Source organism: Panthera tigris, chromosome A2, assembly GCF_018350195.1.
Source record: "Panthera tigris isolate Pti1 chromosome A2, P.tigris_Pti1_mat1.1, whole genome shotgun sequence".
Taxonomy (NCBI): Eukaryota; Metazoa; Chordata; class Mammalia; order Carnivora; family Felidae; genus Panthera; species Panthera tigris.
The window spans coordinates 5,334,515-5,356,790 of record NC_056661.1 but is presented as its reverse complement, the minus strand read 5'-3'; the positions used below and the strand labels follow the sequence as shown (position 1 = coordinate 5,356,790).

The 22,276-nt window shown below is 42.9% G+C and overlaps 2 long non-coding RNA genes across 3 annotated transcripts in view; one reads left to right on the top strand and one right to left on the bottom strand.

Moving 5' to 3' along the window:
- Positions 1-17,750, top strand: part of LOC102970549 — a 25,354-nt gene extending 7,604 nt beyond the window's left edge. Inside the window, exons 2-5 of the long non-coding RNA XR_006214610.1 lie at positions 5,160-5,283; positions 13,127-13,254; positions 15,080-15,195; positions 16,850-17,750. This is a non-coding gene — a long non-coding RNA (uncharacterized LOC102970549). The remainder of the gene's footprint in view (positions 1-5,159; positions 5,284-13,126; positions 13,255-15,079; positions 15,196-16,849) is intronic.
- Positions 8,380-22,276, bottom strand: LOC122236560. Of its 2 annotated transcripts, XR_006214609.1 has the most exons (6): positions 21,987-22,276; positions 18,253-18,329; positions 15,044-15,218; positions 12,149-12,236; positions 10,370-10,491; positions 8,380-10,240 (listed from the first exon to the last, which is right to left on the bottom strand). It is a non-coding gene; the product is annotated as an uncharacterized LOC122236560 (long non-coding RNA). The 2 variants fall into 2 exon arrangements; XR_006214608.1 differs by having other exon boundaries at positions 8,380-10,491.

Here is a 22,276-nt window from a genome sequence, read left to right as displayed (position 1 = left end):
TCTATCTATTTCCAAAACATTTTCATCATCCCAAAAGGGGACTCCATGCCCATTAAGCATGCCCATTCCCCCCATACTCTGGCAAGCACTAATCTGCTTCCTGTCTCTATTCATTTACCTATTTTAAATGTTTCACATAAATGAAATAATGCAATATGAAGTGGGCTCTGTGCTGACAGCAGAGAGCCCCACACAGGGCTCGAACTCACGAGCTGTATCATGACCTGAACCAAAGTTAGATGTTTAATCCACTGAGCCCCCCAGGTGCCCCTATATAACCTTTTGTGTCTAAATTCTTTTACTTGGTATAATGCTTTCAAGATTCATCCATGTTGTAGTATGTAGTATGTATCAGCACTGCATTTCTATGGCTGAATAACACTCCACTGTATAGATATACCATATTTGATTTGTTCATTCACCCACTGATAGATATTTGGGCTATTTCCACCTTTTGGTGAGTATGAATAGTGCTGCTATGAACATTCATGTACATGCTTTTGTTTAAATATCTGTTTTTAACCCTTTTTGGTATATACTTAGGGATTGAATTGCTGGGTTATATGGTAATTTTGCATTTAACTTTTTGATGAACCACTGAACAATTTTTCACCCTTGTGAAAGTGGTTGCACCATTGTATGTTTCCACAAGGATTCCAATTTATTTACATCCTAACCAACACTTATTTTCCATTAAAAATATTTTATTTTTAATTTTTTTAATGTTTATTTATTTTTGAGAGAGAGAGCATGAGCAGGGAGAGAGGGAGACACAGAATCTGAAGCAGGCTCCAAGCTCCAAACTGTCAGCACAGAGCCTGATGAGGGGCTCAAACTCACAAACTTTGAGATGATGACCTGAGCCGAAGTTGGATGCTTAACCGACTGAGCCACCCAGGTGTCCCAAAAAAGATTTTATTTTATTTTATTTAAAAAAAATTTTTTTTTAACATTTATTTTATTTTTGAGACAGAGAGAGACAGAGCATGAACAGGGGAGGGTAAGAGAGAGGGAGACACAGAATCTGAAACAGGCTCCAGGCTCTGGGCTGTCAGCACAGAGCCTGACGCGGGGCTTGAACTCACGGACCGCGAGATCATGACCTGAGCCGAAGTTGGCCGCTTAACCGACTGAGCCACCCAGGCGCCCCAAAAAGATTTTATTTTTAAGTAATCTCTACACCCAACATGGGATCAACATGGTAAGCTATATGCTTACCAACTGGGCCAGCCAGGCACCCCTTTATTTTTCATTTTAAAATTATAGCCATCCTAGAGGGTATGAGTGTATGTTATTGTAATTTTAATTTGCATTCCCTTAATGACTAATGATGTTGAACATTTTTTCATGTGCTTGTTGGCCACACACACACACACACACCTCTTCTTTGAAGAAATGTCTGTTCAAGTCTTTTGCCCATTTAAAAAAAAAGTTTATTATTTATTTTGAGAAAGAGCAAGACTATGAGCGGTGGCGGGGTGGGGGCAGACAGAGAGGAGAGAGTGCAAATCCCAAGTAGGCTCCACACTGTCAGCACAGAGTCCAATGTGGGGCTCAATCCCATGAACTGTGAGATCATGACCTGAGCCAAAGTTGGACACTTAACTGACTGAGCCACCCAGGCGCCTCTCAAGTCTTTTGCTCATTTTAAACATCTATATCTATCTATCTATCTATCTATCTATCTATCTATCTATCTATCATCTATCTATCATCAAGTTAGCTAACATACAGTGTATACGGTGTGCTCTTGGCTTCAGGAGTAGATTCCCATGATTCATCACTTACATACAACACCCAGTGCCTATCCCAACAAGTGCCCTCTTCAAAGCTCATCACCCATTTTCCCCTCCCCCCACACATCCCCCCATCAACCCTCAGTTTGTTCTCTATATTTAAGAGTCTCTTATGGTTTGCCTTGCTCTCCGTAACTATTTTTTTCCCTTCCCTTCCCCTGTGGTCTTCTGTTAAGTTTCTCACATTCCACATATGAGTAAAAACATATGATGTCTGTCTTTCTCTGGATGACTTATTTCACTTAGCATAGTATCTTCCAGTTCCATCCATGTTGCTGCAAATGGCAAGACTTCATTCTTTTTCATTGCATTCTGTATTCTGTTGTATATATAAACCACATCTTCTTTATCCATTCATCAGTTGGACATTTGGGCTCATTACATAATTTCGCTATTGTTGATAGTGCTGCCATAAACACTGGGATACATGTGCCCCTATGAATCAGCACTCCTGTATCCTTTGGATAAATTCCTAGTAGTGCTATTGCTGGGTTGTAGGATAATTCTATTTTTAATTTTTTGAGGAACCTCCACACTGTTTTCTAGAGTGGCTGTACCAGTTTGCATTCCCACCAACAGTGCAAGAGGGTTCCCCTTTCTCCACATCCTTGCCAACATGTGTTGTTGCCTGAGTTGTTAATTTTAGCCACTCCAACCAGTATGATGTGGTATCTAATTGGGGTTTTGATTTATATTTCCCTGATGATGAGTGATGTTGAGCATTTTTTCATGTGTCTGTTAGCCATCTGGATGTCTTCTTTGGAAAAGTGTCTATTCATGTCTTCTGCCCATTTCTTCACTGGATTACTTGTTTTTTGGGTGTTGAGTTTGGTAAATTCTTTATATATTTTGGATACTAACCCTTTATCTGACATGTCATTTGCAAATATCTTCTCCCATTCCGTTGGTTGCCTTTTAGTTTTGTTGATTGTTTCCTTTGCTGTGCAGAAGCTTTTTATCTTGATGAGGTCCCCATAGTTCATTTTTGCTTTTATTTCCCTTGCCTCTGGAGATGTGTTGAGTAAGAAATTGGTGAGGCTGAGGTCAGAGAGGTTGTTGCCTGTTTTCTCCTCTAGGATTTCCTAGAGGAGATGGTTTCCTGTCTCACATTTCGGTTTTTCATCCATTTCGAGTTTCTTTTGTGTATGGTGTAAGAAAGTGGTCCAGGTTCATTCTTCTGCATGTTGCTGTCCAGTTTTCCCAGCATCACTTGCTGAAAGGACTGTCCTTATTCCATTGAATATTCTTTTCTGCTTTGTCAAAGATTAGTTGGCCATACATTTGTGGGTCCAATTCTGGTTTATCTATTCTATTTTATTCCATTGGTCTATGTGTCTGTTTTTGTGCCAATACCATAGTGTCTTGATGATTACAGCTTTGTAATACAGACTAAAGTCCGGGATTATGATGGCTCCTGCTTTGGTTTTCTTTTTCAACATTACTTTGGTTATTCAGGGTCTTTTCTGGTTCCATATAAATTTTCGGATTGTTTGTTCTAGCTCTGTGAAGAATGCTAGTGTTATTTTGATAGGGATTGCATTGAGTGTGTAGATTGCTTTGGGGAGTATCGACATTTTAACAATATTTGTTCTTCCAATCCATGAGCATGGATTTTTTTTTCCCATTTCTTTGCGTCTTCTTCAATTTCTTTCATAAGTTTTCTATAGTTTTCAGCATAGTTTTTACCTCTTTGGTTAGGTTTATTCCTAGGTATTTTATGGTTCTTGGCTTTTCCCCATTTTTAAATTGGGTTGTCTGATTTTTGTGGTTGAGTTGTAAGAATTCTTATTATACTCTGATACTAGACCCTTTTATGCTTTACAGATAGTTCCTCCAATTTTATAGGTGGTCTTTTCACACTCTTGATAGTGTCATTTGTACAAAAGCTCTCAATTTTGATGAAGTCCTAGTTATCTATTTTTTGTTGTTGTTGCTTGTCCTTTTGTTGTCATATCTAAGATGTAAGCAAATATTTGTATAAGGTGTGAAGGAGGGGGTCTAACTTCATCTTTTTATTACTTATTTTTATTTTTGTTTTTAAAATTTTATTTTAGAGAGGGAAAGAGAGCGCAAGCGGGGGAGGGGGCAGAGGGAGAGAGAGCGAAACAAAGAATCTTAAGCAGACTCCTTGCTCAGTGCAGAGCCTGATGCGGGGCTTGATCCCATGACCCTGGGATCATGACCTGAGCTAGAATCAAGAGTTGGAAGCTCAACTGACTGAGCCACTCAGTCTTCTCTCCCTTCATCCTTTTGAATGTAGGTATCCAGTTGTGTTTGTACCTCTTTTTTTTTTTTTACAGCTTTATTGAGATGAAATTGACAAACAGCAGTGTGTAAGTATAAGGTATACAGTATGTTGATTTGATACACATATATACTGCAAAATGATGACCAAAATAAGGTTAGTGAACAGCTCCATCAACTCATATAATTATTTTTTCTGGTATGTCGTGACGATATTAGAGAGTCACTCTCTCAGCAACTTCAAAGTATATAATACAGTATTGTCAACTGTAGTCTCCATGCTCTACGTTAGATTCCCAGAAGTTATTCATCCTTCCCAAAGTTTGTACCCTTTGGCCCAAAGGGTACAATGAGGAGTCATTTCCCCACTCTCAACCCCTGGGAACCACCATTCCATCCTGTTTCTATGAAATTGACTTAAAAAAAGGTTTCACATATAAGTAATACCATTCAGTATTTATCCTTCTCTGTCTGCCTTATTTCCCTTAGCAAAATGCCCTCCAGGTTCATCCATGCTGTCACAAATGGCAGGATTACATTTTTTATGGCTAAGTAATGTTCTATTATATGTATATATATTCACCTCTTCTATATCCATTCATCCATAGGAGGACTTTTAGGTTATCTCCATATCTTGGCTATTGTGAATAAGACTTCAATGAACAGAATAACTTTTCAAGATATTTATTTCAATTCTGTTAAGGCCTAGTTAATGATTTTGGGGCAGATAGCATTTAACTTCTCACTGACAACATGTCCAGACACTGGACAAAGTTTGACTTTATTGAGCACCAGGGACCACACTCCTACCTCCTTGAAATTCTGCTGATCCAAGGGACGGACTTCACCTTGGATTCTGTATGTTCCCAAACAAGTATGTAGGGACAAAAGGAGCATGGCCATCCCCCAGAGTGGCCAGTGTTTCCTGCAAATCTTCTCTTTCTGCACTTTATTCTAGACTGTGAAAGCCCAACCACCCATTGACTTCATTCAGCTTATTTTGTTCCAGAGTCTATTTGCTGGGGCTGCAAAGATGAGCCAGTCACAGTCACTACCCTCACCAATACCACTGTCAAGCAAGACCACTAAAGTGTTTCCTCCTTCCTTTATCCTTTTTAGATGAAGCAGGTCCATGAAGATGGGCTGTATGTTTTGATCAAAGAAGATGCAACCCCTTGAGTTACTCCAGGCACAAGACTGTGTCTTTTAGGCTGGATTTCCCCCACCCCAAAATGCTGTGGAGGTAAATGGTCATTTCCTTTCTATCTCTGTCTCTCTCTTCCCATTTCCCCAAAGATACAGGGACCCATCCTTTTTTCCTGTACTTCAACACTAGCCTCCAAAACACATCTAGAAAATTAGCACCTAGGCTGAAACACTATAGAGCCTAAATCCCACTTGCTTAGGCTCTCACACCAATAGTGTGATTCAGTGGTAACTCCTGAGGTCACCCTTTTCCCTGAGACCCATTCTCAGACCATCCTTTGTTTATTAGAGTGTGCCAATGGGATTTCCTGGGGGACCCTCTCAGGCTGGGAAGAAACATTTTGAAATGTTTTCTGTGTTAAGTATCAGGAATAAGAGATTTTAGTAGAATTAAACTTTGGTGTGTATATGTGAGAATGTTTACTCTCTGGGTGTTTTGTTTTTCACTTACATATAAAATAATGACATTATTGGATAAGAAATACATAACTGCTTCACATGAAAGTTTTTTATAGCGTGAAGACTTGGGAAGAAAATGTCATATGTATGAGCACGGAATAAAGAGCTAACTAAATGGCTTATATTCAAATTTTAGCTCCACCCCTTAGTAGGTATGGGACTTCGGGTCAGTTACATACCTTGTTTTTGCCTTGATTCTCCCTCTGTCAATTAATTGGTGATTTAAAAATTTTTAAAAAAAGTTTATTTATTTTTGAGAGAGAGAGAGAGAGAGAGAGAGAGAGAGAGAGAGAGATTGTGAGCATTGGAGAGGCAGAGAGAGAGGGAGACACAGAATCTGAAGCAGGCTCCAGGCTCTGAGTGGTCAGCGCAGAGCCCAACGCAGGACTCGAAATCATGCACCGCGAGATCACGATCTGAGCCCAAGTCAGAGGCTTAACCAACTGAGTCACCCAGGTGCCCCTGGTAATTTGTTTTAATGTTTATTTGTTTTTGAGAGAGAGAGGAGAGAGAGAGAGAGAGAGAGGGAGAGAGAGAATGAAAACGCATGGGCATGGGGGGAGGGGCAGAAGGGAACAGAGGATCCAAGGTGGGCTCCATGCTGACAGCAGAGAACCTGATATGGGGCTCCAATCTGTGAACCCACGAACCTAGAGATCATGACTTGAGCCAAAGTCCAATGCTTAACCAACTGAGCCACCCAGGAGCCCCTGTCAAATGGTGATCTTAAGAGTAGATGGAATGTAAGGTTATTTAGGGTATTAAAGGAATTGATGTTTGAAAATGCTTGGGACACATGACATATCACAAGGTCTGTACCCATGTATCACAAATAAATTAAATACATATATTCTTCCTACACTTTAAGCTCCTGAAACATGTGACTGGCACTCTGCATGAGCACATGTGTAGAGAGACTCCATAACAGTGATGAGTAAACAGATGGGACTACGTTGCACGTATTGCAAATACTCTAATCTGCGCCTAACCATGCATCTCAGACCAACTTATTTAGATTGGCAGGAGCCTTTTCAGTGTTTTGAGGGCAAAGCTTAGGATTTCTAAGTTCTTCAGGCGGGGAGGGAGGGGACTTATGGGTGGGAGTGGAGATGGTTGTCAGGCTTGGCTGAGCCTTTTCTGGAGCAAGGGGAGGAGCTCTGGGCTGAAGACAGAACCTGCATGAGTCCAAGTGTTAGAAGACAAGGCAAGGAGATACTGTTGCTCAAATGCAACAGTCAAAGAAGAGGAGACATTGGGTGTTCATTTCACTAACTGGGTCTCCTATTTGGAAGACCCTGGGCTCTCATTCTTGGAATGACTGGCTTGACTTTGGAAACTCAACCTTTATCTTTGGAAAGTATACGTGTGCACAATATTTTAAAATACTATCCTATTATTCTACAAGAAGTAGAATCCTGTGTTCTACTTCTTTTATTTCCCCTTGTGCTCTTTCCTATGAGGTTGTCAGGTTTTTGAGCAAGGTTACAAATGGTGCCAGTACCACTCACATACCTAGATGTTCATAGCAAACACACTCCCAAGTCAAGGACTCCCCTTGTCCTACTTTGCAAATGTATCTTCGTCACAGCCTGGAAGACCAGGTTTAGACTGAGAATTCTAGATTCTACAGGGGCGCCAGGGTGGCTCAGTGGGTTAAGCATCCGACTTCGGCTCAGGTCATGATCTCACAGTTCGTGAGCTCAAGCCCCACGTCAGGCTCTGTGCTGACAGCTCAGAGCCTGGAGCCTGCTTTGGATTCTGTGTCTCCTCTCTGTACTCCTCCCCCACTCATACTCTGCCTCTCGGTCTCTCTCTCAAAAATAAACAAACAAACAAACAAACAAACAAAAAGAATTCTAGATTCCCCAGCAAGTATACCAGAATGTATTGGCACAGGGAGACTTGACCCACACCAGCCCCTTTCTTTCTACCTCTGTCTCCATCCTGCATCATGAGAGACCTTAAACACATGGAGGTGGATGTCGCAGGCTGCATGTTCAAGTTCTGTGCAAACCCTTGTTAGGAGCCAACACTGGACGCTCCTTGGACCCAAGCATGCAAACACCACTAACATTGAAGGTGGGCACTCACAGAGGTTGAGCTTTGGAGATGTTCCTGTGGTCTCAGGAAAGGGGAAGAGTTTGGGGACAGAATGAGGTCTTGGGGGGATCCTTCATGTGTTGTCACATGGGGCAGAACCAGCGGATTTGTTAGCAAGGTCTGATGTGATTGGTTGGAGCTACAAGGGCGTCTTAGATTAGCAGCCTCTTGACATTTGAGAAATTCTGATGGACATTTGGGGTTGATCCCAGGCCAATTTAGAGAGTGTGCCTGTGTAATTGTGTTACAAATTGTGTATGTGAGAGAGCGAGTGAGAGCAAATGCTGGTACTTTGAGTTTGTGTGTGCATGCACACATGTACTGGCAGGAGGGCGGGTGGATGGCACTCTCTAGGGGCTGGTAGAACTTTCTTTCCTTTGGGAAATCAACCCTACCCACTCTTGTGGGCTCGGCTATCCTTGGCTTTATCTAGCCAAGCCCAACAGAAATATGACAACTGCTACGCTACGTGTCATTTCCAATTTTTAAGCAAACACATTGGCAAAAATAAACACAAGGTGATCAAGTACACTTTTGAAACATGTTATTTAGCTCAAGAAACCCAGTGTTATCACTTAAATTATAATCCACACCAAAGTGATGAGTAAGATATGTTATAACTTGTCTTCGTTCAGAGCTTTGAAATCCAGTGTGTGGTCAGATACAGTGTATCTGATTCCAAACTTAAATTTGATCAGATACATTTGATCTGTATGTAGATATGAAAAGATTTACTGTTATAAGACTCAGAGCTAAATTTCCCACACTTAATGTATAATCTTTCAAATAGCTAAATCAAATATTAGTATTTGCAATAACTCTAACTGTACTTAAACTTGGAATCAAATTTAAAAGTCCTGTCCTCTTCATTGCTGAGGAACATCCCCTGTGAAGGATGGGTCACCATTTGAATATCCATCCATTTACCCTGAGGGACCCTGGAGTCACATCCTCTGTTGTGAATAAGCTGCTGTTACCCTTGGCATTCGGTGCTTTTATGAACATATGTTTTCATTTCAAGTATCTCAGAATGGGAAAGGTGGGGTGAACGGCAAGTGTATAATAAATGAAGGAAGAAACTACACACCATTTTCCTTGAGTGGTTGTTCTAGTTTGCATTCCCACAAGGAACGGGCTGGGGTTCCAGCTGCTGTATACCGCCCCCAGAGTGTCCTCCTTAGGGTCATAAGGGCTGGATTGTAGTATCTCACAGTGGATTTCACTTGCATTGGCCTCAGGTGGAGTGACGTTGGACAGCTTTTCAACTGCTTTTCTTGGTGCAATGTCTGTTGAATTCTTTCCTGTATTTTCCCTCTGGGTCTCCCTCCCTCCCTCCCCCCCCCCAGCTATTAGGAAATGTTCTCTATTCTGTATATTAGTAGTGCTTTGTGATGAATGAGATTTGTAATATTTTCTCCCCAAACTGTAGGTTGTCGTTTTGTTTTTTTTTGTTTTTTTGTTTTTTTGTTTTTTTTTTTTTATCTCACAACAGCATCTGTTGCAGAGCAAAGGTTTGGGGGAGAGTCCCCAGTATCTGCGTCTGTGGTGTCCCCAAGTGCAGGTGATGTGGGGTCCTGTACACCCTGTAAAAGAGGCAGGCGGCTGCTGTTCCTGAAGGGCGTGTGCCAATTCTTGACCGAGGGGTGGATGCTCGGGGGCAATCCCTTTGGAAGAGTCATCTGCAGGCCTGGGAGGGTGGTCTGCGATGGGTCACACCGCAGGTTCTGGGCCCCCGACTCGCCGAGGGAGGCAGAGGTCTGCGCGCAAAGCGGGGCCAGAGCCCCAGGCCCCGGAACGCGCATCCTTGGACTGGGCAGCTGGCGGCAGCCCCGGGGGGTGCGGGGCTGGAGAGAGGCTGGAGGGCCGGGGTGCTCAGGGCAGAGGGGGCGATCCCCGGGAAGTGGTTGGCTGAGGGTCCCGACCGGGGGAGGGGCTGGTGGCCTTGGGGAGCCTCGCACTCCTCTTCTGCACTGCTTTCTGGGCTGAGACGGATCCCTCTCCAATATTGATTCCCCTCCCGTATTGACCTGACGGAGCCCCTGGGCACCCCCACATGCCCCGTTCGCCTGGGGAGAAAAGCTGAGTCCTCGGCCCCCGGGGGAGGCTCAAAGGGGTGGTGGCTGGGGAAGGAGCTGCCAGCCAAGCCACCCTCCCCCAGCAGCCCTGGGAGCGAGCACCTGCGCTCTGCAGTAACTCCCACAGCCACCTGGAGCCACCGCTCCTGGAAATCCCTGGGGCCTGGATGTGGGGCGCCAGTGTCCAGGGGGCCTTGCCTGCGTGGTCCTGGAGCAGCCGTCAATCCCCACCTGGGACCCGCGGTCCTGGGGCTGTTCCCGAGGGGCTGTGGCTCAGCGTCGCACTTCTGAGATCGTTCTTACTCTTCAATCCCAGTAATTCGTGCGTTCTTATGGCTGGAGTTGAGTGGGTGCAGACGCCTGGGAGAATGTCCGTCCCCGCGGACGCACGTTCGATTAGTTTCTAGCCGGGCGCTGCTCAGCCTCCAGCCGCTGGGACCCAACCAGAGCTTGTGGGTTGCGGACGCAGTGCTGGGGACGTGTGTCTACCTGAAACAGCACAGGTGTGCGTATGGCTTCACTGGGTCCTGCTGGTTTTCCAAAGCGGTTCTGCTAATTTAGATTCTCACTCTCCGTGCAGGAATGATCTGTCCCCGATAAGCCCGGGCAGCCTGTAGGATTACGGTTTTTCATTTCAGCGAATGTGGGTCTCATGGACTTTTATTAGCATTTCCTTGAAACTAAACAGGTTTTTTTTTTTATTTCTTTAAACATGTTAACTCTGTATTTGTTTATCCTTTTTTCATGGGGTTCCTAGCTCTAGGATTTTTGAGCCGTTTTTCTAGTGGGTGTTCAGTTTTATTTTTTATTGGACAGAATTATTTACATAATTCGGCTTGATGTACTTCACCAGATGTACATAATGCCAATTTCTTCTCTCGCCCAGGTTGTCCACTACCCGTCCCCCGCCCCCCGTCTTACTGGTGAATTTTGATGAACTTATTTAAGCTTATGATTCAAGTTGTATTTTTCCGCTTCAAAATGAAAACATTTCTCCTCATTGTGAAACTGCTCTGCTCTCTTTTCGAAGTTATGTATTATGTTTATGGTAGAACGAAAATGAAGGATTTAAATAATTAAGAAGGAATTGATTCCTTCTAGCAAAACGCAAGATTACTAAACCAGAAGAGGGTTCAAGAGCAAATATCCCAACAAAACTACAGGGTGAATGATATTAGTAAGCTCAGGACAGAGTTAAAAGAAAAACGAGACCAGGAGAGCAGAGAGATCATGGGGAAGGATGAGGTCAGAAGCGAGGACCCACAGTCTGTTCCACGTTGATGAAAGGTATCACCCCACGGATGTAATTAAGTCAACATCACATAAGCAAAGTCAATTACACAGGAGATGCCATTGTCTAAAAACAGATTTTAGAGAAGGCAGAGGCCAAATAAACAAGAAAAAGGCTAACTGGTAGTATTGAAACAAAACTTAAATAAGATCGATATCAACAGAGTACCATTTTAAAAATGCTAAAGAAGGGAGCATGGGTGGCTCAGTGGGTTAAGTGTCCAACTTCTCCTCAGGTCATGATCTCATGGTTCGTGGGTTCGAGTCCCGCATCGGGCTCTGTGCTGACAGCTCGGAGCCTGCTTCAGATTCTGTGTCTCCCTCTCTCTCTTCCCCTCCCCGGGCTCGTGCTCTGTCTCTCTCTCTCTTAAAAATAAATAAACATTAAAAAATTTTTTAAGATGTCTTAAGAAAAACTTTAAAAAATGAAACATTTCATTGTTAGCACACTTGAATTAGAAAAAAATACTAGAGTGAGTTCTTTAATCCAAACAAGTGGAATCCCAGATTGAAAACCAGGATTGCAGGAAGGAACAAAGAGAAGGAAAGGATAATTTATAATTACAAATAAATTAAAAAAATTTTTTAATGTTTATTTACTTTTGAGAGGGAGAGAGATCATGACCTGAGTCCAAGTCGAATGCTTAACCGACTGAGTCACCCAGGCACCCCCAAATGAACTTTGCTTTATGAGGCAATTCTGGAAATCTCTCTTGGAGATTAAAATATATACTGTAGTGGGATTCTCACACAGAGTCATGATCCCGAGTCTTTTCTTTCCAGGAAGCAACTTTATTCGTGCCAGAACAACTCAGTTGGGTTCGTACCCAAAGAACTGAGCTCCAAACACCACATGGTCATGGCATAATTTTGTTCTACAGTTTTTACTTCTGTGTCTCCCATATATGGTAACACACAAACATGTAGTCTGATTAAGTGGTCTCATGTTACAAGGTCATGAGGGATGTTGTTACTTACACATATAACCAGGTTGCCTTGACGTGTTTGTTTGCTTGTTTTTCTTTCCTTAGGGAGGGGACCCTACCACAATGCAGGATTAAGGTGCCTGAGAACAGCAAAACAAAGTCAGAAAGCTTAAAAATGTAATGGGAAGGGTTGGAAGGTATTAGCATTTGGGGAAGGTGGTAAAAGTAATTATATTAGACTATATTAAATAAAGGAATCATAATTAATCATTAAGCACATAAAGATTTATATATGATTGCAACTGGTAAGTTTATTAAAGGAACAATATAATAATAAAAGAGTTAAACTCAGTAAAATGAAGAGAGTGAAGGAACATTAACTATTTAGGTCAAAGGGTAGGGAAAGTGTAAGGTGGTTGAAATACTCTCAGATTTACTGGCAATAAGATGAATTATAAATGCACAAATTATTAATTTATTTTTAATGTCTTTGTGATATATTCCATAGAATTGTTAATAAATATTTTGGACATACCTTTACCGAGAAACATTTAAACAGTTTCTAATTTTTTCCTAATAAAACATAAGTTGTATGAAAATTTTTATACATAGAAACTTCCATTTCTGTTTTTATGGACTGTATCCATAGTGGGAGGAAACAGGAAACATTAAAATGTGGACAGACACCACAAGATACAAATGCACCTCACACACAAATGTATTTAATGATTTCATCTACAACAGCTGACAATGTCAATAGCCCCACATCTGTGTGTATGTGTGTGTGTATGTTTAAGGTTTATTTATTATGTAAGTAATCTCTGCACCCAATGTGGGGCTCAAACTCACAACCCCAAGATCAAGAGTCGAAGGCCCCTCCAAGTGGGCCAGCTGGGAAACCCAATATTTGTGTCTTTGTATAAAAAGATTTTGCAACTGCTCAACTCCAGTTGATAGGAGACAGGATGTTGCTTCTCCATTATCCACTCATTGGATTATCTACTCCCTTCCTCCATAAAACGGGCCTCAGGCTCAGAGGCAGAAGTCACACATTTTCCAGCAAGCCATGGGTTCTCACATCAGGAGTGGAGGCATCAGGACAACTTGGCAGCCATGGAGGAAACTGTACCCATCTGTTCTCCAGACCAGCCCGTTCTGGTGAGTGTGGAGTCCATATTGTTGACACGAGTGCCCATTGGTATACCAATCCTTTTTTTTTTTTAATGTTTATTTATTTTTGAGAAAGAGAGACAGATGGTGAGTGGGGGGTGGGGCAGAGAAAGAGGGAGACACAGAATCCAAAGCAGGCTCCAGGCTCTGAGCTGTCAGCACAGAGCCCTATGCAGCGTTTGAAGTCACAAACTGCCAGATCATGACCTGAGCTGGAGTCCTACGCTCAACCAACTGAGCCACCCAGGAGCCCTGGTGCACTTCTCCTTCCGTGAAACCTCTTTAAGTGAGCTGACAGGAGATTTTAAAGGAAGAAGATATCTTAACTGAAATCTGTTTCTTAGGTGTTCACTTTTTAAAAGTTTATTTATTTTAAAGTTGGGGAGTGGGGGCAGAGAGAGAAAGAGAGAGAATCCCAAGCAGGCTCTGTGCAGTGAGCATAGAGCCAGCTTGGGGCTTGGTTTGGGGCTCGATCCCACAAACCATGAGATCATGACCTGAGTTGAAACCAAGAGTCAGAGGCTTAACCAACTGAGCCACCTAGGCATCCCTCAGATGTTAATGTTTTTTAAGTAATGTTCAAGGTGTTGCATTATTACTGTTTAGTATATGAAGTTTTCTTGGGAAAATAGGCTTAGATGTGTTTGTTTGGTGGTTTTGTTTTAACCAACAATATCACCAGGAAGTGGAAGTAGCCTTTTGTCCTCCACTGTTTACATTGTTCCCCTCTCTGGAAAATTCTTTACCCACATGTGCTTGGTCTTTTTTTCTTTTCTTTTTAATTCAATTCTTTGCTCAAATATGTCCTCAGTTAGTCCCACCTTAATCTCTTCATCAATAATTGTAGTTAATTTCTGGGGTGCCTGGGTGGCTCAGTGGGTTAAGCGTACGACTTCGGCTCAGGTCATGATCTCAAGGTTTGTGGGTTCGAGCCCCGCGTCAGGCTCTGTGCTGACAGCTCAGAGCCCGGAACCTGCTTGGGCTTCTGTGTCTCCCTCTCTGTCTGTCCCTCCCCCACTCACATTCTGTGTGTGTCTCTCAAAAGTAAATAAACATTAAAAAATTAAAAAAATAATTGTAGTTAATTTCTTTGTCCTGTTATCCCTCCCTACTTTCCTCCTCCACCCCTCTCTCTACGTCTGTATCAGCCTGTTTACCACAGTAGTTAATTATACCTGACATGATATTAGATACTCATTATTCTGTGTATTAACTCTTTCCTCTTACTGAGATTAAAATAAATGGGGGTGGGGTGGGGTGGGGTGGGCAGTGATTTTTGTTAAGTTAAATTCTGGTTTTAGTGCACAACTTGGCATATATTAGGTGCTCTATAAATGGGAAGATCAAACAATTTTTCCTCTAAACTGGGACCTCTTGAGTATTGAAAGGGGTGGTATAATAATAATTATGGCAGGACAAAAGGAATGAAATGAGATTTGTGGCTTCCCTTTAAAAATAAATGATAGGTTTAAAAGGAAAGGCATATTGATTAGGTTTGCAGTTTAAACAGATTATTGTGATTAGAGTCTTATATAGCACTCCTCCCATGTCCCCAGGGGACACGTTCCAAGACCCTCAGTGGATACCTGAAACCATAGAGAGTATTGAATCCTATATATGTTTTTTTCCTATGCATACTTATGATAAAGTTTAATTTATAAAGTAGACACAGTAAGAGATTAACAACAATAATAAAATAGAATAATTATAAAAATATACTGTAATAAAGTTATGTGAATGTAGTCTCTCTCAGAGTACATAACTGTACGATACTCACCTTATTGTGATGATGTGAGATTGATCAAATGCCTAGGTGATGAGGTGGAGTGAGGTGAGTGCTGGTAGGCACTGTGATGTAGCCTGAGACCACAACTGATGCATCAAAAGGAAGACCGTTCCTTCTGGACCTCGGACCACAGTTGACCTCAGGTAACTGAAACCTGAAATGGTGGCTAAGGGGAATTGCTATAATAAATTCCAGAGAGAAAGGATTAAAAAATCTCGGACAGTGATGATTTAGTGCAGTATGCCACAAGAGAGATACGTCATTGCAATTGTGGTGGAGTGAATTTATTTAAAAAGTGTAGAAAGTATTTTTTTGAGTTTGAATAATTTCTTTCCATAAATAAATCCAAGTGCCTTCAATGGCGAAACAGTAAGTGGTTATGGATGTAACCACTGCACATGTGTAATTAAACATTAAAGTACACATCTCTTTGCCGAGTATCCAGTTTGTAGAAAAGCAATATGAAAGAAATAGTAATACATATACAAGTAAATGCTGAAAAAAATCAACACAGAAAATGTAATTTTGGTTGCTGGATCAGGAAAGGTCACCGGGGATGTGGGATTTTATAAGAAACTGAAAGTGCTCAAGAATTATTCGGAAGTTGAGTCTTTAGGTAAATTCAGGAGGGCGGATATATGGTTTATTGTTAAAAGTGTGTGGTGTGGCCAGAATGACACTCAGGTTTACACAGGACATTAGTACTAGCAAGTGGGTTTGGGGACACTGAGATAGCAGTGAATTTTTGGGGGGAATTGGTTGGTTCAACTTCGGAAACGGTCACTGTTCGTGGAGTCATCAGTATCATTACTGATGAGGTGATTGGGAGAGTGGGTATTGGGTATCAGGGTCAGAGTCAGATCTGCACTGACTCTATGGGCATTTCTAGTTCCATTAATGGTATTTAGAAGCCAGGGAAAGGGACGAATGGCCTAGACAGGGGTGCGGATGTGTAACAAATGTGAGAGCAGGATTGACCTCTAAGAAGCATCGATTGTTGTGTTAAGTCAGAAAGAGGAGCTGACATTAACAGGGAGGAGCACGGAGAATGTTCTTGCCAGAACCTTGAAAAATGGTTTTATAATGGAGGTCTTTGTGCAAACAAACAAAAACGTGTGATGGGAATATGTTGTTTCTGGTTATCTATTCATGAACAGGAGGTTAGTTGAGTGACGATGGGGTTTGAGTGTGCAAGTGAGAATGAGTGAGTATCTAAGGGTTGGGAGGGGCAAGACCTCACTGAGGATGAGGCACTAGAGGTAGGAGAACCAGGTTGTTGTGTGTCCTAGACCCCAGTTAAGAGATACTGCAAGCCGGAAGCCTTGGGATACTAAGAAACCTGTGATCCCTGTGTCCAAATGACGGTGGGTTGAGGGGAACCAGCATGCCTGTGGTTGACATTGACAAGTGTGGTAAGATGGGCACATCCTACAGGGAAGGTGGTGGAGAAGAAAGGGTCTGGAGTTGGCACTGGGTAATGACCTCAAGCTTTCTGTCCTTGACTCACATCTCTTTGATATCATCCCAGGAACTGTTCTCGCACCAGCATCACCATCACCTGGGAACACTTAGACATGCAGATTCTTGGCCCCACCCCAGACCTACTTGGCTTGAGGTCCAGAAATCTTGAGTGTTAACCACCCTCCAGATGATGGTGATACAACGGTGCCATTTGAGACACCTTTCTCTGTGGATAAAGGAGGGTGGAAGATACAGATGAGTGGAGACCATTCTTTGTGGTTGGTGGCCTTCATCCCCCATCTTATTCAAATTTCCTGTTTCATTTTGTTTTCAAAGGGGAAGCTCAAAAGAAACATGATGGCCCGGACTTCAGAGAAGAAAAGACAAGTCCATTTAGCTGAGTCCAAGCAGAGGTGTCGTGAAAGGGCTGCACTTCCTGTAAGGCGGACCAGCTGCATTTTTGAGAGGCCGGTCACAAGGATAACTTCTCATCCTGGCAATGAGACCAGGTACAATCAATGGGACAGAACCTTGGAGAAGCCCCAGCAAATCTGTGCATACAGGAGACTGCAGGGCCTCCAGGCCTGCAGCAGCGATGGGGAGATGTTAAGTACTTTGGACTTTACAAATACCTTACAGGTAGTTGCGCTGGGTGGTGTGGGTGGTGCTGGGTCTCTACCTGGCAGACCTGAGTTCTGCACAGCGCCATCTTCGGTCCCCGGGGTGGGTTTCTGTCCCCCACCACCCGTCTACAGACAACCGGTAACACTCGGAGATATCTGGAGACAGACTCAGAAAGTGAGAAAAGCAAGAGACAGGCTGGCTGAGGCCTTGGGGGCAGACAGGCTTGCCAGGGAGGCAGAGAGAGCCAGAAGCCAAGAGGAACGTTCTGACAACTAGAGGAAAAGTAGGAGAACATTGTGTGAAAGGGTCGAGTGGGGTGGCCCTGGGGAGGGTACTCGCCAGTGAGGCACGTTCCGCTTTCTGTTGCATTGTCAACCCTGTTTCTCGCTCCCTGCCACCATGCTTTGTTATAGTAAGATGGCTCTTTATTAAACTCTTTTGGGACACAAAGACATGAAGTAGTGGGTGGTTTGGTGGGTAAGAGATTGGATTTCATGTGATAAGAGAGAAGACAAAGCTTTGCCAGCAGGCTCAGTGCCTTTGCTCTGGATGAAACTTGTCTGCCTCACAGCATAGGACATGCTGGAATGATCCAATAAACACTTCATTTTATTTATGGACAATTCATTCGGTTAACAAACGTTGTAATTATTTGTGCCGAACAAATACTTGGTGGAATATTACAGAAGTCAGAGGGGGAGACCTTCTCACTAGGGTCAGGAAGGAAAAGAAGGATCCGGCATTTTCTGGACTTCCTTACACTTTTGATAGAGTAGTTTTGGCAGAGGCAAGGGAGGAAGGCTGATTTCAGATGGTCAAGGACAGGAACACAAAAGGATAGAGAGTGAGAGGAGGCGGACAGGCATGTCTTGTGCCTCCTACAACAGGCTCTGGATTTAACTTAGTGAAAGTTCCCTCCCAGAGCAAGCAGCTTTGTGGTAGAGGCTCATTCTGGCACAGGACTGGGGCAGATATGACTCTTCAGGATGAGCTAATCTTCTTATCCAATGTCCTGGGGTAGGAGGACATCTCATGGCCCCACCCTAGCCCAGTAGGATCCAGGCACAGGGCCCTATATGGCACAGGAGTTGGAGCTGGAGTACACAGGGTCTTACCTGCCAGATATGGAGTTCTGGGAGTCAGAGTTGAGTGAGGTCACAGAGGAGGAGTGCCTGCCTGGGTTTGAGTCCACCTGGGAGGAGAGCACAGTAGGGGTGGGTGTGGGGGTTGGCAGGGAAAGACCTGCCCCCACTCATTAAAAAAAAATTTTTTAATGTTTATTTTTTTTTTGAGATAGAAACAAAGTGAGAGCGGGGGAAGGCAGAGAGAGGGAGACACAATCTGAAGCAGGGTCCAGGCTCTGAGCTGTCAGCACAGAGCCCAATGCGGGGCTCAAACTCACGAACCGTGAGATCATGACCTGAGCCGAAGTCAGACACTTAACCAACTGAGCCACCTAGGTACCCCTGCCCCCCCTCATTTGTATTCTGCATGTATCTGTGTCTGGACATAATCTACTCTATTCCCATTAACAGCTGATTTCTTCCCTCATTGAATCTTCCCATTTGTATATTCTGTTAAATTGTTTTATCTTGATTTTAGTTGGGTTTTCTCCTCCATGCATTTAAATCATTCCCAGCCGGTTCCCAGATGTAGGCTATGATTCCAGGGAGTTATACTGAAAAATGAAGGTGTTCCTTTCCAACCGGGACCTGGCAGAATGGCTCCCACAAAGAAGGGTAGCGAGAAGGGCCATTCTGCCATCAAGGAGGCAGGGTCCAGAGAACACAGCAACATTCACAATTGTGTTTGTGGAGTGGGTTTCCAGAAGTGTGCCCTCTGGCACTCAAAGAGATCTGGACATTTGCCACGAAGGAGATGGAAACTCCAGATGTGAGCTGAACAAAGCTGCCTGGGCCAAAGGGAGAAGGAATGTTCCATCCTGTATCTGTGTGTGGCAGTCCGGAATACATAATGAGGATGAAGATTCACCAGACCAGCTCTATATGTTGGTTACCTGTGTGCCTGTCACCACTCACAAAAATTTCCAGACAGTTAATATGGATGATAGTTAGTCACTGATTGTCAAATAAAGGTGTAAAACTGCAAAAAAAAAAAAAGTGTTCAGATTGATAACTGGGGACCTGGAAAGTTTACATGATGGCATCGGGCATGATCACTGATCTCCAGGACATCCGTGTGATAAGCCAGGTGATAATTAGGATTTTAAAGACAACGTACTATCAGCTTTTGATAGTTTGAGTGGGCATAAATGGGGGAGTCCTACAGTCGATTCATGGTTTATCAACAGCAGAGAATCATTCCTTGCTTCTTCCAGCTCCTGGCGGTGCCTACAGTCTCCAGCTTCTGGCGATAGTATCACTCCAGTCTCTGCCTGAATCTCTCACAGGGTCTCTGTTCCTCTATGTCTCTGTGTCTTCTCTTCCTACAAGAACACTAGTCGTTGCATATAGGGCCCACTCTAAATCCAGCCTGGGTGCAATGTGCTATCTGCCACTTCTGGAAGCTTTTTGGCCAGGCTAGGCTTCTTTTCTCCATCCTTGGCTCTGTCCTCCCTGACCTCAGCTCCCTCTTTCTCTCCTTGTCACTTCTGGACTCTGTACGGCCACAGTTTCTCTCTGATTTTTCACTGCTTTGGTTCAACCCTCTCTGTCTCATTCTGCCACACCACAGGCATGGCTCATACCATTTTGGCTTGTTGTGTTCCATTTTTTTCTTATTTCAAAGAGGTGAAGGATCTGTAATACTGAAAAGTATAAAACACAGAAGGAAATGGAAGAAGACATACATAAACCGAAAGATATCCTGTGTTCATAGATTATGAGATAGTTATTAAAGAGCCCGTTCTGCCCAAAGCCATCTACAGATTCAATGCAATTTCTATCCAAATCCCAATGGCATTTTTCACAGATAGAAAAAACAACTTTAAAATTCATATGGACCTACAAAATATCCCAAATAGCTAAAGCAATTCTGAGCAAAGAGAAAAAAAAAAAAAAGCTGGAGACATCACACTTTCTGATTTCAAATTGTATTAAAAAAATATAGTGTTCAAAGCATTATGGTACTGGCATAAAAACAGATACACCAATAGAACAGAGAGTCCCCAAATCAACCCATACATATAGTCAACTAATTTTCAACAAAGTAAGAATGCACAGTGGGGAAAGGATGGTCTTGTCTTTTCTTTTTAAAAAAAAAATGAGAGAGAGAGCACAGGGGAGGGGCAGAGAGAGAGAGAGAGGGAGAGAGAGAATCCCAAGCAGGCTCTGCGCTGTCAGTGCAGAGCCTGATGCAGGGCTTGATCTCATGAATTGTGAGACCATGACCTGAGCTGAAATCAAAAGTCGGATGCTTAACTGACTGAGCCACCCAGCGGCCCTTGAAATAACTATCTGGAAGTGATATCTGAACTCCCATATTCACTGCAACATTATATTCCCAGCAGCCAAGGTATGCAAACAAAATAAGTGTCCATCAACAGATGAATAAAGAAAATGTGATTATTATATAACTTATGTATATATACATATTTATGAATATTATTCACCCATGAGAAAGAAATATTTGCAACAACATGGATAAACCTGGAGGATATTAAGTGAAATGTAAAGAAAGGGTAATCACATGCACAACTTCAAGAGACCTTGCCAAGCTGTCCCACCCACTAGTTGTACATCATCAGATTGCTTCCAGCCTTAAAAGCACGTGGTATTGCTTTTGACACAAAAAGCAATTCTATTGACACAGAAAGACAGATACTACAAGATCTCACTTTTATATGGAATCTCAAAAAAACCAGTCAAACATACAGTAACACAGAATACAGTCGAGTTTATCAGAGGCTGGGTTGTGGGGGGGGGGAAGGGAAGATTTGATTAAAAGGTACAGTCTTTCAGTCATAAGATGAATAAATTCTGGAGACCTAATGTAGACCAAGGTGATTATAATTAATAATTATGTATTGTGCACTTGAAATTCGCTTAGAGAGTAGATCTCAAGTGTTACCAAGAACATGATCGCTAAGTGAGGTGATGGATATATTAATTACTGGGGTAATAATTTCACAATGTAGATGTATATCAAATTGTCATTATTAGACCCCCCTCATACCTAGTCACCAGTTGGGGAATGAATAGATACTGTGGTTTCTGCAGCCAACATGCCTCCGCACAGCCACAGGAATCTACAAATATAACTGACAGAACAGTGGGGATGGAGCTTAGAAATCTAGTGTTGAATCACGCACTGGAGAGTCTATGCTGTGCACTTGCCTGTAAATAAACATATAAATCGGTAAAATTAATCCGTGGTGCATCTTGCAACAATGGACAGCCTTGTGGGAGCAAGGATTACAGCTTGGTTCGCTGTTCACATCACAATGTTTAAAATATTAAACATCACAGGGGCACCTGGGTGGCTCCGTCGGTTAGGCATCTGACTTTGGCTCAGGGCTTGATCTCGCAGTTTGTGAGTTCAAGCCCCGCATCGGGCTTTGCGCTGGTGGTGTGGAACCTGCTTGGGATTCTCCCCACCCCCACTCTGTGCCCCTTCCCCACTTGCACTCTCCTTCTCTCTCTTAAAATAAATAAATAAACTGCAACTTAAAAAAACATTAAACATCACAAATATAAATGAGTCGCTCAGAGCATTTGTTCCTGCTACCCCTTTTTCCTCTCTCAGTGCACGGAGAGATAATGTCTATCCAGAATTGTTATTCTCTTCCTTAAGCTGCCTCCTACTCTTAAGAGCCCATCACCCCATTCCACATTCTTGAATTCCTCGTGCCACCCACCCCTGAAGTCACCCATCTCAAGGAGCTACTCACACCAGGTGATCCAGAAAGTAATTTAATTGGTTCTTTCTTCACTGATTGCCATGAATTCGCTGTTCTCCAACCTTAATGCTGTGGCTGTCACAATTAGTTGAATATTTATGTCGCCTAGGTAAATTTCAAAGTGCTGTTGCCTTCCACACCCCCTTCCCTTAATCTACAGATACAACTGATCCTGCCTGGGGTCCAGACACCAGTCCTTTCCAATTTTACCAGGTAATTCTAAGGTGCTGCAAAGTCTGAGTAACCCTGAAATGAGAGAAAAGTCCTTAATCTTGTGGTTA